General features: G+C 35.9%; 2 pseudogenes; both read left to right on the top strand.

Moving 5' to 3' along the window:
• The window catches only part of LOC125468204, a 61601-nt pseudogene that overhangs the window by 12852 nt on the left and 32089 nt on the right, over positions 1–16660 (top strand).
• On the top strand, positions 8299–9004 carry LOC125478388 (annotated as a pseudogene).

Here is a 16660-nt window from a genome sequence, read left to right as displayed (position 1 = left end):
TTTCCCTCTCTTCCTCTACTCTCCTAAGCTTCCTTCCCCTTTTCCCTTATGTTCTGCTTTTCTTCTTTTCCCTTCTTTTCTGCTTTTCTCTATTCTCCAAAATTTCCTCTCATTTTCCTCCTTCCTTTTCTACTTTTCCCTTTTTCTTTTCCGCTTTTCTTCTTTTCCCTTCTTTTCTTCTTTTCCCTTCTCCTTTTCTCTATTCTCCGAAATTTTCTCTCATTTTCCTCCTTCCTTTTCTACTTTTCCCTTTTCCTTTTCTCCTTTTCTTCTTTTCCTTTTCTCTACCATCCGGAGTTTCCTTCTCATTTTCCCCTCTCCTTTGACGTCATTATATTTGGGTTGAGATGTGGACCTGCTATTGATGGACAGACAACCAAGGCAATGCTTGTTTTGGTCAAGCAATTGGAAAGATGTCTTTTGCTCAGGGAAGTGATGGCCACTAGTGGTAAGTGACGAGGAAATTGGATCCTCTCCTGAGTGAGCCTCTTGACCAACACACAAGGGTTGTTGAATTTTGATCCAACGACTACAAACAGGGGACCTTTTAAAAGTTGTAATAATTATAGTTGTTGGATCTAAATCCAACGGCCTTTGTGTGTTGGTTAGGAGGTTCCTGAGCCCAAGCTCAGGAGAGGATACAATTCCAATGACGAGAGAGGGACCCCGTGCAATGTTTTTCTTGATTATTCATTATTTAAAAGTGGATGAATAATGTCATTTAATACTACAGTCTAATAGTATTCATCTTCACTTGTAAGTGAGAGGTCTTAAGTTTGATTCTAGCTAAATGCGAATTTGAACCATATTATTACTAGCCCATTGTGAGGCTTAGCCCATTCCCTTTCCTTAATGTAACTGTGTAAATAATATCGTTTGTTCAAAAAAAAAAAGAAAAAAAAAGAGTAGATGAATAATAGCAACTTGGTCTACTTTCCTATTTCATTTCAAGGTTGGGAAAGGTCCAACTTTGTGTACTGTTACTTTTGTTGATTATTTGTTACTTTATTTTATAAGAGATTCTTTCATATAACCAAATTTTACTTTTAAAGGCGTCATTACTCAATCAATATTTACCACGATTTCAAAACATACTTTACCCTTCCAATAGACGATTGCCACATTATGGGTTTGTAAGATAAAGACATATCTACCCATCCGGTTGATAAGGATGGTGGAAATAAAGGATATGGCCATACATGACATCCAAAATGTTGAAAAACACTTTCATTTTTTTAATGTCTCGTACAGATTATATTTTATTATTAGGATAAATGAGAGCTTTACAAATTAAACAATGCACTGAATAATATAGTTGCAAAGTCCTCTGTCGTGGACTCTATATGTTGATGAATGTCTAATGTAGAGTTCACTACAAGAAAATAAGTGGAAGTTTATCCTACACATTTGCAATTAAAAAGACAAATAACATGTGTACACATGATGTAGGATTTAACGGGGTAAAACTCACCATTGAGAAAATCTTCAGACTCTTAAGCCAAAACAAACATTAAGAGAAATGAGTATAGAAAGACTTACAAAACTCATCAACTAGACCCACATACTAGTAGACAATTTTTTCACTACGCTTTGCTACCCGATCTCTCTTCAGCCTTCAAGTGGAAGTGACACGACACTAATGCAGTTGTCAATCACTGTCTCCTCAAACTTTGCAAGATACTAACGCGATCATGCAAAATGTAATAATTTTTTAAAATCAACCAATTACGAAAATCACAAGGCACATTTTCATAATTAATTTCCAATTGAAACACAATGAAAAATCAGTGATTAAAATCTAAAATATTCTCTTTGAAAACACATGGACACAAAATTGATTTTTCTCAAATAAAAACTCTATGCCAACTCACTTTAAAACCTAGAGCATGCAACATATAAGTTTTGAATAAACAGTGAAGAAAATATAACTTTCTCTTTCTAAATGCAGTACTGCCGACTACCATGTGCCGTATATGAAAGCTGCTATATGAATTCTGCTTACAATATAAATCTCAGCAGCTACAGAAAACCACTCATGCTCAGCGACAACAATAACCAAAACCACACAAACTTTTAATGCATGCAGCACCCAAAACTGAAAACCATATTCTAATGCACTCGGGGGTGTGCTAATGCATATGCATTGATGACCATACCTGAGTGGACGTCTCTAAAACGCTTGGTATTTTTGTGATCGAGAGCACAAGAGACAAAGTTAAACTAAAATCAGCTTGACCCTGAACAAGCATAGCCCCGCGTAGACAAACACGGATGCGCTGCAACTCATCCACTTCCTTCTTAAGACTTTCGTTGATCTTCAACACACCTTGGAGTTTCAACACTTGGGGTTCAAGCTTATCAGCGATCTTCTGGAAGTGAATTACTTGATTATAAGCAGCAATCAACTCTTCATCCCTTAGGAATAATTGCCATGTTAATTGCAAGATATTATTTCACATAATATCTTGCAATTGTTCTCCAATTACCACCATATATGGCTGGCCACTCTCCACCCAAAGTGCTGGACACCCTCCTATAAATACCCCTCGCATCCCACTAAAATACTAAGTCATTTGCTACCCATGAACTCCTAAATACATTCATTTCCGAATTTTAACTTTGGCATCGGAGATTCTTTGACCAAAATCCCTCTCATTCATCGTGAGTGCGAGAAACATTTGACCTTAATCTTATGCATTATTATTTTACAAGTGCATTTTTGTTAAAGGAAGAGACGGTGAAAATTTGCTTTCATATCAATCTTCGCTCAAGTTTTGTCAGAAAGTTACATATAAAGCTAGGAACTTTAAGAAAATCTCAATTTTAACAAAAATTGATTGGAATTGAACACAACCGATCTTTCTCTTTATTGTGCGTTGAGTCGTCGACGTGCCCATCGGCCTCTCCTCCTTTTCCCGTTTGTCCATTACCAACCTTCAACATCACAATTGTCTCAATTTGAACTGAAAAAATTAATTCCACCACATGAGTATTCTTAAATCTTTCAGATTATTTTGAGACATCTCTCTACAATCACCTGAATTATCTGTGCAACTCCATTTAAAATAACGAATTTTGATTGCTTGGAAATCTGATATGCGGATCTTCCGGGTCGAGTTATACAGGGTTGTAGACCCTACCGTTGATCTTTGATCGACTGTTGACATGTGGTCAATGGGTCTCAAACTATTTTAGAATGCCCTTGAGGTTGTGATTTATGTGAATTACGTATTCTACGGATAAGAATTATGAGATGTGATTTGATAATTGGTCATAAGGACCAATCATTCAGGACGCCTCGATGCGTGCACTAGAGAATCATAGCGTGGACTCCCGGTGAGTGCATCTTTTCCTTTTTATCGTACATATTATTAAGAGTTCTATCGACACTTTTAAATTGATTAGGTATATTACTTTCATATATAATTCTTGTGAATGCTTGGAGTACTATATGAACTACGAATGGCTTGATCCCTGTTTAGGGTACGTAGGCAGTCTAACGAGACGTTAGATGCAGCCATAATATATTTGAGACAAAAGCCTTATTTGGGAAATTGAGTAATGCGAAGGAAATTGGTAAAGGCAAGTTTTAGTTTTGTGAATTAGGTAGTTAATTAGTGTTAATTGGGTTGTCATGGATAATTATCCCTGAAAATAAGTAGTTCGGGAGTAGGGCGTTATTGATTGTACATTTCACACCGTATTGTTTATAATTGAAAATGCTACAATATGGTTGAGTATTAGATTGCATCATGGCATATTCATATGGATATTACCTTGACCTGACAATTGTGAATGCTTTGAAGTGCTATATGACGCCGCGGACGCCCAGGTAAGTCTCAGGTGAGTACATGTTGATGTTAGTGATGTTAGTGAGTATAATTGTGTTGAGATATAATATAGCTCATAAACCTGCACCCCGGTGTTAGTGCTCCCGCCCGTGGCCAGGGCACAGTCCTTCACGTGATGTTCACCTCCCGCACCTTACACTCACCTTGGATCCAAGGTAGGTGCACAGTCCTGTCGTACAGACCACTTTAGGTGGTTCCGACTCGTGTGCAGGTATACTTATTGAGCTATTGGTTAGCCATGATTGATGAGATATGGATAAGTCGTACAGGTCACTATAGGTAACTCCGACTTATATGCTAGCCATGATTGATGAGATATGGATAAATCGTACAGGTCACTGTAGGTGACTCCGACTTATATGATGGTGACTCCGACTTATATGATAGCCATGATTGATTAGATATGGATAAGTCGTACAAGTCACTATAGGTGACTCCGACTTATATGCTAGCCATGATTGATGAGATATGGATAAGTCGTACAAGTCACTATAGTTGACTCCGACTTATATGCTAGCCATGATTGATGAGATATGGATTAGTTGTACATGTCATTTTAGATGACTCTGATTGACATATCATTTTGTATTGCTTAAGTTCATTTGGCCTACTTATTAATGCATGGTGGAGTTGATGGCAAGCCGTGGTTTTGGTCATTTCTGAGTATGGTTTGGATATATGTATATATGTTGTACTGTCCTATAGAAAACGATAAGGGAATTACAATGATGGGTTATTACTATTTGAAAGGTAATAGTTTTGGGAAACTTGGTTTTACAGCTTACTCACACTTTTTGTTTTGTACCCCTTCAGGTTTTAACTGCTGAGTTCGTATCGACGAGGATATATAGCTAATCTTAGTATTGGTGGCTACTTTTAAGGGTATGATTCTTACCCACACTACCGTACCTTACTTATGCTCTAACATCGCGTGTGAAATGGGTTCGCTCCCACTCGTAGCGCACTCTGGTATTTAGACACTTTTAGATTCAAATTTATTCACTTTTTATACACTATCACATTTTATGGCTTCGTCACCTTCCAGGTGTCGGCCAGCACAGCTCGATTCAAGGTCTAAGTGGACTTTCTGGGTCGGGGTGTGTCATGTGCCCATTGTCAGGTAACCCTTTTGGTATGTTTAAATTCCAAATGTACCAAATGAACAAAAAAATCACAAATGTACCACAAAGCCAAATATCTCTATCTAATAACTCTTTTGGTATATTTACATTCCAAATGTACCGAGAAATACAAAAAATTAAATCCACTATAAAACTAAATGTGTCCATATTATAGGTAACTAGATGTAGCTATATAATCAAACAAATCTTTATTATGTGTTGGTTCTTCTAAATAATAAAATCTGACAATTTTTTTATTTATAAATATTCTACTATATTCACAAAAAAAAAAGTAAAATTATAACAAACAATAACAAAAATGCATAGAGATGGATAATAAATGCATAAATATAGGGATAAGAGGAAAAGAAGAAAAAAAAAAGAAGAAATGTCTAGGAAAAGTCGTGAAAAACTAAAATTCTAAACAAAATAAACTTAGGTGAAAAAGTGAAATTAATTACCAAAATTTTAGGAAAATGTTTGATCAAATTTTCAAAAGAAGTGTATGTTTAGTCTAAAAAAAAGAAAAAAAACGAGGCGCCAATCTTAAAACGCCCCTTCTTTTTATTTATTTATTTTTTGTCCAAAGTAAATGCAATGCTACTTAATTAATCAAATATAGGGAGGTTAACTAAGTCTCTAATCCTTAATAATCAACTCGTAAAACATATTAGATAAATTAAATCATCCATCTCTAAATGTTGATAATCATCACATGACCCACATGGTCATTATGCAGTTTTTCATTTTATATATAGTTTTATTGAAAGTAATGTTCAAAAGACCGCATCATGCGTATTTTTAACATAAATGAGTGCTTATTAGCTGTACAAGTAGAGTTTTTAAACATTTTTCTCAGTTAAACATATTAGATAAATTAAATCATCCATCTCTAAATGTTGATAATCATCACATGACCCACATGGTCATTATGCAGTTTTTCATTTTATATATAGTTTTATTGAAAGTAATGTTCAAAAGACCGCATCACGCGTATTTTTAACATAAATGAGTGCTTATTAGCTGTACAAGTAGAGTTTTTAAACATTTTTCTCAGTTAAATGTTTGAGCTTCAAGTTAAGAATCTCTTTATCAAAAGAATTAGCTTTTGGTCTATTAACACTTATCTTTTCAATTTTGGGAGAGATCTTCAATTTTAATTTCACATTTTTTTTGTTCATATTAAAAGAATAAAATACTATCTCAAACCGGCTCAAGTACAAGGAGAGGACATGTAAAAATGTATGGGGGTTGATACTGAAAGACTACATAAATATGTGTTGAAATGTCAGTAAAAGAAAAGAAAAAGAAATCTAGACTCTCAAATTCATATTGACATGGAGATGATTGGTAAATTGGATCGGAAAGTTTTCTAATTTCGCTCGTTTGGTGAAAAGAATTATATTAAAGTATTACGTTACGAAATCCTCATTCATTCTAGTTTTAAGCATCAATTTGCAAAAGGACGACTTTGGTCCTAATTCTTATTTATAGTGTAGGGAGTGACATACAAAGATGTATACGGTTGGAACAACTCTTTTCCTTTTCCATTTTTGCTCTTCTTTTAACACCATTTGCATAAAGAAAAACTAATGAAAATAACCTCAAATCTTTATCCAAAAACATACAATGAATTTTCTTTAATTACAATAACAAAAGACGATGACAATATTGTAAACAAGTTAAAGTTTAGGTGGAGTGATAGTATCACAATTAAGTTAAAGTTGACACCAGCAATCGTTTCTTCATAAAACATAAGCTTTTTCAAAATTTTCATTAAAAATCATTAATGTGTTTTTCATTGAAAATTTTGTTGTGTGAAAAAATTCCATTAAGACTCACTTATATAAAATCAAAGAGTGGTTATTTGATCTAAAAGAATTGAGTAGAACCAAGAAAATGCAAACAACAATCTCCAGGAAGACACACGTGTGCTGCTTAAATTCTCCTGTATCCTTCAAGATAGGTTGGGTGGTCATGCAAGTGTGCTAGTCTTGAAACGAACAAGTCCTTATGTAACATATAATATTTGGGTGTTAGTGATGTAGACGGAGCAGGAAGAGGATGACTCTTTCTTCTCATCATGTTCTCCTCATGGAAAGAACCAATGCTATACCCCCGCGAATGCAATGCACTCACTGAGGCTTTTTCATTCAACGGTTTTGGTGGTGATGATGCAAATCCTGAAGGAGAAGAAGACCCTTGAGAATGAGTACTCTTTCTTTCTTCACATTCTCCACCTTCGAGTTAAGCACCTCCGAAGACATGGAGTGCGTGAAAGAGTCTTCTTTTGGGGAAGAAGACGTAGAACTAGTTTGAGTACAAGACTCGGAAGTAAAGGACAATGTGGACTGGAAACACCGAGTTTTCATTGATTCATACTGAGTTTCATCAACTGAGAGTGGCCTCAAATGCGAAGGACGAGCATTACTACCTACTCTTTTTCCCCTTTCCATTCTTGCAGAACGCGAACGCCAATGAACCGGGGATGGTGATGCAGCAGCTTCATTGAACTTCTGTTCTAAATTTAGAGCACCCAAATCTAAATTTAGAGCACCCAAATCACCAAAATCCCCATTACTAACCCTATCAGAGCTATTAAAAGAGCCCTTAGAACCTAAACTGAACTCACTCCTAGCAACAAACTCAAAACTGTCCCGGTTTTTCACCCTCGATTTCAAACTCCGAACCGGCAATCCTAAAGGCTGATTATCAACCATTGATCTGGGTTTTCCCCATCCATCAAGACCATAATTTGGTTGAGCCACAAACGCCATTGATTCACCCTGAAAATACTTACACGAATTTCCCCATCCAAGCTTGAGTAACACTTTTCTCTTTATACCCACACGAATTTTCACCCCCGCTTTCACAAATCCCCAAACTGGGTTTGCATTGGGCATAAAAAACATTGCTTTCATGACAAGATTGAGCCACGGCAGCAACAGGGTTACCCACAAAATACCCAGAATTCCAATTCTCACCCTCTCTTTTCTCACCATACCCACATGGGTGTTCACACCCGCCGTCGAAATTCGACGAAACGGGATATATTGTAGGCATATAAGACTCAGACAGTACCTAGTACATTTGAGCTATTAATTATCACCGTTTGGTTGGAATGACGATATTGACCTTGTGTTTTGCTTTGATTTACGGGATTTTGTGGAGTGGTGATCTTATGATTCTTATCTGTCGGGGCTTGGAGGCCATTTGACCGAAGAATTTGTTAAAATAAACAATGTTATTGGAGATTAAAAAAAATTAAATTGAATAGCTAAATAGTGAAACAAATAAGAGAGAGGGAGAGGGAGAGGGAGAGGGGGATGGCAGGAACAGAGGAATTTGTGGAAGCATATAATGCAGAGGCCATAATCAACAGAATCGAACAAAAATCTTGAAAGATCGAGAGCTTACTCAAACTGTATCACTCCAAATCCTTTCCCCTTTGTACATTCAATTTTCTGTAAAACCCCTTAATGATTTGGTAATTCCCCAAAAAGCTTAACTGTTTGATCCGTTTTTCATCTAGGTACAAGACAGTTGAAGCTCTAAAAACTGCTCTTGAAGGCTCGCCTCTCAACACCAAAGACGAGGGCTGCAAGGTTTGTCTTTTCTCTTTTGCTAATCTTCTGTTTGGTTGCCGAGAAAATCAATCGATGGAATAGAAAATTGAATTGCAAGTTCAGAACTTTATTCTTCTTTTCTTATTGTTTTTCCAGTGGTTTTCTTGGGTACCAATCGGAATTGTTCCCCTGTGTTTAATTATAATCTTAAGTGTCCTGTTTGGTGTGGAATGAAAAGAAAGTGATGAGATTTATTTTTTTTATATTTTGAGTTTTGCAGTCTGCAAATTGGATAATGGTGCATAGAGCTATCATGTCTAGTAAAGATGTGGATGCAATGTTTTCTTCTTTGGATCCCGAGTGCTATGACATTCTTATGAATGCTATCCGATTTTGGTTTCGAGTATTTTACGTAATCTATTGAATTGAAATTTGAAATCTATGTAGATAATGAACTCTGTTTTGCTAGAAGGTGGTTTTGTATAGATTTGTTGTCTGTATATAGCACGAATCTCGTTAGCGGTTGGTAATAGTTGCATGATTCAATGTGCTTAAAACTGTTGGAAGTTCTTTAACCAAATATAGAGCACACATGAGTATACTAGAGTATTTTCAGTTAAACCGGTTGAAGATTTTCCCAAACGGAGAACCAAAGTATCTTGAGTTATAGAAATGAACTTGAATTTGACTGCTTACGTAGGTTTGGCTCTTTCTTTGCGTGCATTATGTATCTTTATCCTTTTAAATGTTGTTGATTATAGGCAAGTTACCTAGACTTGTGCTTTGTTAGGGTACAAACTACAAATAAACAGTGGCCTTCACTATCCATTTCAGGCCTTAGAGAGATTTGTTTGAATCAAATATGGCTGTTGAGGATCTTATATTCCTGAAGGAATCCAATTTGTATGATTAGTGACTGGGATTTTGGGAATATAAAGAACAAGCAACAAGGTTTCCTTGTAAGTCTGGGAAAGCATTGCATCCTTGCAAGGCCTAATCCTTATGGTCTTTCCGGGCACTTAACACACTACGTTGAGTTTGGCGTCTAGTGTGAAACAAATGGTTGCGTTCTTGGGCAATCAAAGTATTGGCTCCATGAATGTGTAGAAAGTAATTTATCAAAAGGCTTCAACGTAGAAACAGGGACGTATTTTATGTAGTATAGCTCATAATGAATATCACTATTGCGAAACATTTATATGTTTCTTCTTATTTCGTTTCTTATCCAAGATGTCAGATTATTGTCTTTGGAGCGTTTGTTATATGTATGGCTTTGGTGTAGTGTCATATAAACAAGTATTCTACCCCAAAGTTTTAGAAAATGGTAGGTATACATATTTTTTTGTCTAAGTTTGTGATTTCGATTTCTTGATGTTTTACTCGTTGGTTAGACGATTATGGAATGAGGATCTTTATAACTGTATCCAAAACCATAACCGAATAATATTCACGGTTTTTTTCATATCCAAAATATTCGAGGGCCTCCGATCCGCGTGATTTGTTCTTCTCCGACCCGCCGGAGCTCCTCTTCGACCCTCTTGAGCTCGTCAAATAGCACTCTATGGTGTTACCCTAATTTTCATTCCCAAACCCGTTCATTCGGACGGTTGTCCACGGTTATTGGATTTAATGTTTTGAATTGTCATCCCTAGTTTAAACCCCTAAAACCCAAACCCTGCAGCTTCTTTTGAGGCTTGTTTGTGCCTCTCTCAAGGGTCTCACTCTATATATATGTATGTATATTTAATTTGTTTCGCTTGAAAGAAAATAAGAAAAAATCATCAATTTTAGAATTTGGGATTCATAAATTGGTTTGGATATTTGAAATGAAGTTGTATGTACCATCAAAGCTTAAATCCTTGTGGAATTAAATTCTATAAATTTGTGGGTGTTTGAATTTGTAGGGGCTCAGACGTCACAATGGAGAGGAAGGCTCGTGAAAGTAACAGTGAGTTTGAGGACGATGGTGATTGGACAGCGATGAGCTGAATGTTAGTTTGATTTGTAAATTCTGTTATTGGGTTTTGGTAATCATTCAGTTTTGTTTTGGTTATTTTATTGTTAATTGATGATTTGTGATGTAGATGAAGCAGGAAGAGGATGAATTTGATGATGAGCACGACGAGGAGGAGGAGGAAGAAGAATCAGAAAATGAGGAAGAAGATGGAGGAGAAGTTGGGGAAGAGGAAAATGGTGATGGGCAAAACGATAGTAAAGATGCCGAGATGGAAGAACTAGAGAAAGAATGCATGAATCTTCGTCGTCAAGAGCAGTAAGAGACTTCCGTTCACAATCCTTTTATTTTTAATTATAAACTTGTGATGCTTAATTAGAATGAAGACATAGAGCTAAATGATGTGAATATAAGAGATAATATGCATAGCAGTTGGAGGTTGGTTGTTATTAGGTTACAGAAGTCATTGAATAATGTAAATAGTCCACGAGTGTAGCCATAGAAATTGAATACTAGTGCTATTTCCATCTTAGCTCAAGGCTAATTTTTAGTATCTATTTAATTTAGTTACTACGAAAACACAAAATGGAGCTATATAGGCTGACATATGAAGTTAATTTTGTTCTTCGTTTATTCCCTGTTCCCATGCAGAGATATTTTAAAGAATCTATCTCTTAAAGGTCAAGCAGTGAAGAACCAAAAGGTGTGTTGTTCAAAATAATAGCTCTTGTAATATCCATGAAATAGGTTTTGTTTGTGAACATGAAATTATTGCTCCTTGTTTAAAGCTTCTTTTTAATCCTTAAAGTTGAAAAAAAAAAAAAAAAAAAAATTATATAGTGAGTTATTGTCTGATCGATGTTTATTCTTACCCATTTTCATTGATTCATACTGAGTTTCATCAACTGAGAGTGGCCTCAAACGCGAAGGACGAGCATTACTACCTACTCTTTTCCCCCTTTCCATCCTTGCAGAACGCGAACGCCAATGAACTGGGGATGGTGATGCAGCAGCTTCATTGAACTTCTGTTCTAAATTTGTAGCACCCAAATTCAGAGCTATTAAAATAGCCCTTAGAACCTAAACCGAATTCACTCATAGCAACAAACTCAAAACTGTCCCGGTTTTTCACCCTCGGTTTCAAACTCCGAACCGGCAATCCTAAAGGCTGATTATCAACCATTGATCTGGGTTTGCATTGGGCATAAAAAAACATTGCTTTCATGACAAGATTGAGCCACGGCAGCAACAGGGTTACCCACAAAATACCCAGAATTCCAATTCTCACCCTCTCTTTTCTCACCATACCCACATGGGTGTTCACACCTGCCGTAGAAATTCGACGAAACGGGATATATTGTAGGCATATAAGACTCAGAAGTACCTAGTACATTTGAGCTATTAATTATCACCGTTTGGTTGGAATGACGATATTAACCTTGTGTTTTGCTTTGATTTACGGGATTTTGTGGAGTGGTGATCTTATGATTCTTATCTGCTGGGGCTTGGAGGCCATTTGACCGAAGAACAAAACAAAAGCAATTTGGTGCAACACAGAGCTTACTGAGCACCTAGCAAAATAGCAATGCAAACTAGATGAGTCACGAACATACAAATTTGAAGATACACATCTACGAAGAATTTTTCCCATATGTTTTTTAAGCTTTTTTTTTTTTTTTTTTTTTAAATTTTTATTTATTTGTATAAATAAAAGACACATCTCCAAAATATTCTATAAAAGAGTTTATATTATAGAAAAATGATTTACAGAGCAACTATTTTTCAGTTAAATATTAAGAAAATAATAAAACTCAAAAGTGGAACCTTGAGCAAGAAGAACATAAAGAGAGATAAGACTCGTCTAGAAAAAGCAAGAAGCTTAAACGAATCCGGATGATTGTCACGACTCACGAGCATGGTGCGAAGGGTTCAAGATAAGAATCCTCAGTGTGCACGCCTTCTTCTCCGTATTTGATCGAACAAAGTCTGTCATCTCCCAAGATACTTCAGAAGATCACGACTTAATATGCATGGAGTTGTCTTTTGTAGGAAGAGCAAGCGCCTTAGGGTGGGTTGAATTTGAATTGTTTATAATAAAATATTTAAATTTGTTAAAATAAACTATGTTATTGGAGATTAAAAAAAAATAAATTGAATAGCTAAATAGTGAAACAAATAAGAGAAAGGGAGAGGGAGAGGGAGAGAGGGATGGCCATAATCAATAGAATCGAACAAAATCTTGAAAGATCGAGAGCTTATTCAAACTGTATCACTCCAAATCCTTTCCCCTTTGTACATTCAATTTTCTGTAAAACCCCTTAATGATTTGGTAATTCCCCAAAAACCTTAACTGTTTGATCCGTTTTTCATATAGGTACAAGACAGTTGAAGCTCTAAAAACTGCTCTTGAAGGCTCGCCTCTCAACACCAAAGACGAGCGCTGCAAGGTTTGTCTTTTCTCTTTTGCTAATCTTCTGTTTGGTTGCCGAGAAAATCAATCGATGGAATAGAAAATTGAATTGCAAGTTTAGAACTTTCTTTTCTTATTGTTTTTCCAGTGTTTTTCTTGGGTACCAATCGGAATTGTTCCCGTGTTTAATTATGATCTTAAGTGTCCTGTTTGGTGTGGAATGAAAAGAAAGTGATGAGATTTTTTTTATTTTTTGAGTTTTGCAGTCTGCAAATTGGATAATCGTGGATAGAGCTATCATGGCTATTAAAGAAGTGGATGCAATGTTTTCTTCTTTGCATCCCGAGAACTATGACATTCTCATGAAGTAAGTAGTTTTACCTTATGAATGCTATCCGATTTTGGTTTGGAGTATTTTATGTAATCTATTGAATTCAAATTTGAAATCTATGTAGATAATGAACTTTGTTTTGCTAGAAGGTGGTTTTGTATAGATTTGTATAGAGAGAAAGAGAGAGAGAGAGAGAGAGAGAGAGAGAGAGAGAGAGAGAGAGAGAGAGAGAGCGAGGGGTAGGGGTAGGGGTAGGGGTCTCAGCGCTGTTTCTGCAGATGGATTTCACAAGTGGGAGAGTGAGGATGGTCAGAGAAAACCATATGGGTCGTCAGGATTTCAGGGAGAGGGGTAGGGGTCATGAACAGAGGCAACTGAGGGTGGTGTGTGCCGGATCTTTTGCTGCTTGCCTGGATTTCCAAAGATAAGTTCATTTTTTAAATTGGATTCTTTACTGTTAGCTTAGATTTTTGAATTTTTTTAGTACGTTAGGTCAGGTTTTGGGGCATTCATCCCTCTGTTTACTCCCTTATTTGTTTCATTTTCTCTCATTTTGGGGATTCATCCCTTTTTTTTTGTGGGTTTTCAGTTTGTTAATTTGTTTAATTGTTGTTAATTTTGCAGTTTAATTGTTAAGTTTATAATGTATTTAGGTTGGGAACACAATCTTTGTTGAATTCTAAGTTTTTATCCACCTTTGCTTTTTTTTCCCCTTCAATGGTTTCAATTAATTGTTGTTTTAGTATAATTATTGCCTATATGTTTCGGATGAGGTATTTTTCTTACCTTTTCTTTCTTTCTTTACCGATACTGAAGCCATTCCGCTCGTCCCTCTTTCGAGGACGGGCTTCGCTTCACTCTCCTTGAAGAAACCAAGTTTCCAGTTACGTATATGATAACCTAGAAGCATCAGGTTCTGAGGGTGTCATTCATTGCATGTGGTAAGTACTACGTGTTTTACGGACCTTTGCTTTTTGTGCCAATCTTTTGTTGTTGTTGTTGTTGTTGGTGTAAGTATTTATGTTAAGTACTAGCAAACATAGTGTTATTGCAAATTGTTCCATTCGATAGAAATATAGACATCCAGGATTAAGGGTCACATATTTGGACCTTATTCTTGGAAATTGATTGCATTGTTAAATAAACTGCATATAATTTGGGTTGGGTTGGGTTAGAAGATATGGCTACAAGAGGAATTAAATAAGTGGATTGCTATTGAGTTGACAATGCACGAATGAGATTTCTTCCTTTCTGAATGGCTTGTGTAGTCTGCAAGGAGGGGAAAAAGAAGGGGAGAAATTCCTTCTCTTCCATTATTTGGTTGGTCAAGGAAGAAAATACTCATCTTTATCTCCTCAGTCCTGCCTAAATTAACTGGAGTCTGAAATGTTCTTTTTTAGAAATAGTTGGAAGTTTTTCTTATTTAGAATTTTAATGATTAGGTTATTGAAAACAAGCCAATCCAAATATGTGATGGTTTACGCGTATTAGGTGGGAAGTTCAGAGTAGATCAATAAAACGTAGACACTTTGTGATTTTGATTACAGCTTTCAAGGAAACATCAATTAAATAACCACTCTAGAAGGTAAATCAGTTGAGTCTTGTTTTCTGATCTGAGGATAGCGAAGATGAAGCCAGATTTCAAATCTGCCAAGGATGTCAGCACAAATCTTTCCCGCTTGATCTCATATAAGCCTTAGCCTGATTAAGCAAAAAAAAAAAGGCTTTTGGGCTACCATGGTCTAATTGGCTGTCCTAGTGTGTACTGTTTGCGTTTTCATTAACTTCATACTGCATATGTTCATGTATTGCTTCTCCTAATACATATCCTGTTCTGTAGGTAAATCTGGACAATCTAAGAAGTCACAGTCATCTAAGAACATTGATGGTGATGGTGATGGTGATGAGGATTGGTCACGGATTTCTTAGTTGCTGTCGAGGTACTCAGATCATAATTTGGATATTCTGAAAAGAAGAATCATATTCTACCATCTAGATATGCTCTCGTTATATTGAAGCCTATCTATAAAACTGAAATATTGTTTAACATTATTGTTCATGCCATACTTCGCCGATCCATTTGGAGTAGCAAGAAGAACTTTGGAATTTTGTTGTTTTATTGTTTAAACTTCTTGTTGGAAGAAGTGACACATGACCGAGCGCAATGGCGTTTCAGGATTCATATAGCCGACCCCACTTAGTGGGAAAAGGCTTTGTTGTTGTTGTATTGTTTAAAATTCTTGTAAATGGTGGATTCAAGTACCTTACTATTATTGCTGTATTTCAATACCTTAGTGTATAACTTTTGTTATATTTCAATAATTAGTTCTTATCAGTTAATACATCAGGCTATTATGTTATTAAGTTTGTCTTAACTGTTCAATATGAAATATACTAGACGATAGCTTTCTGACCTTTAATTTCCATTAGGTACTAAATTAAATTAGTTTGTTATCTAAAGGGGCCGGCAGAGAACCATGAAATTCATTTGTACATTATACTTGTAAAAATCTATGTTGCCGTATGTTTACTTTAAGTATACTCTTGGGTAGTTCTGTATAAATTCTTTCATGCTCCGATAACTTTTCTTGCATGAATTTTAGGAATTTATTCTACTATGTTCAACTTTTCATTAGTATGTGCATTACCATGTGGGTTACTTGGTCTAACTAAGGCCTATCACGTTGTATCTTGTAGAATACCTACTTTCAGAAACAAATTGATAGACAAATGGCAGAGGAAGACGGAGGTGACCACAGGCGCTGCTGATATTAAAAGCGAGCCGCATGCTTTTAATCAGGTCTGGTTCTATAATTGAACTTGTAAACATGCCTTTCCCTATGACTAACTTGTGCCATGCTTTGCCAGATATCACTAGGAATTCATTTTTCTTTTTCCAATTGCAGAATATTAGTGAACAAGTTGCTTCTTATATAAAAGACCCAAGCAGAATGGTTGGGCAGATGCAGATGTGGAAATTAGCAGTTGCTGTATTTGGCACTGTAAGACATTAACTCTTATATCTAAATTGAAAGAATGAAAATTTCAGAGTTCCCAAGGTCTCATGCGCATGCTCAGATACATTTGTGCTTCATATTTTTAACATCATAACAAGATTGGTTTTTAACATTTAGTAATTTAAACACGAGTTATTGATGTGCAGGTTCCTGTGGGAGAGAACACTGCAAAGGGAAAGGTACTTATTGCATATAATTGTGGTTAACTATAATTCTATACTAATCTGAGGACCCATTTATAAATTCATTGGAATTAAATGTCCCATGGAATTTACAATTTTCCCATGTGCTATTTTAGCTCCCAAATGAGGTACAAATTCATTGTTTGGGATGGATGCTGTTTATAATTAATTTGATACGGCGTTTGAGCAAATTTTGGGTTGTTTGTGGTGTTTGCTTCAATTTTCTTT

The sequence above is a fragment of a genome, unplaced genomic scaffold, assembly GCF_019419815.1.
Source record: "Pyrus x bretschneideri cultivar Hongxiangsu unplaced genomic scaffold, Pyrus_bretschneideri_v1 Contig24, whole genome shotgun sequence".
NCBI lineage: Eukaryota > Viridiplantae > Streptophyta > Magnoliopsida > Rosales > Rosaceae > Pyrus > Pyrus x bretschneideri.
The sequence above is the reverse complement of the archived record's forward strand: the minus strand, read 5'-3'. Positions and strand labels throughout refer to the sequence as shown.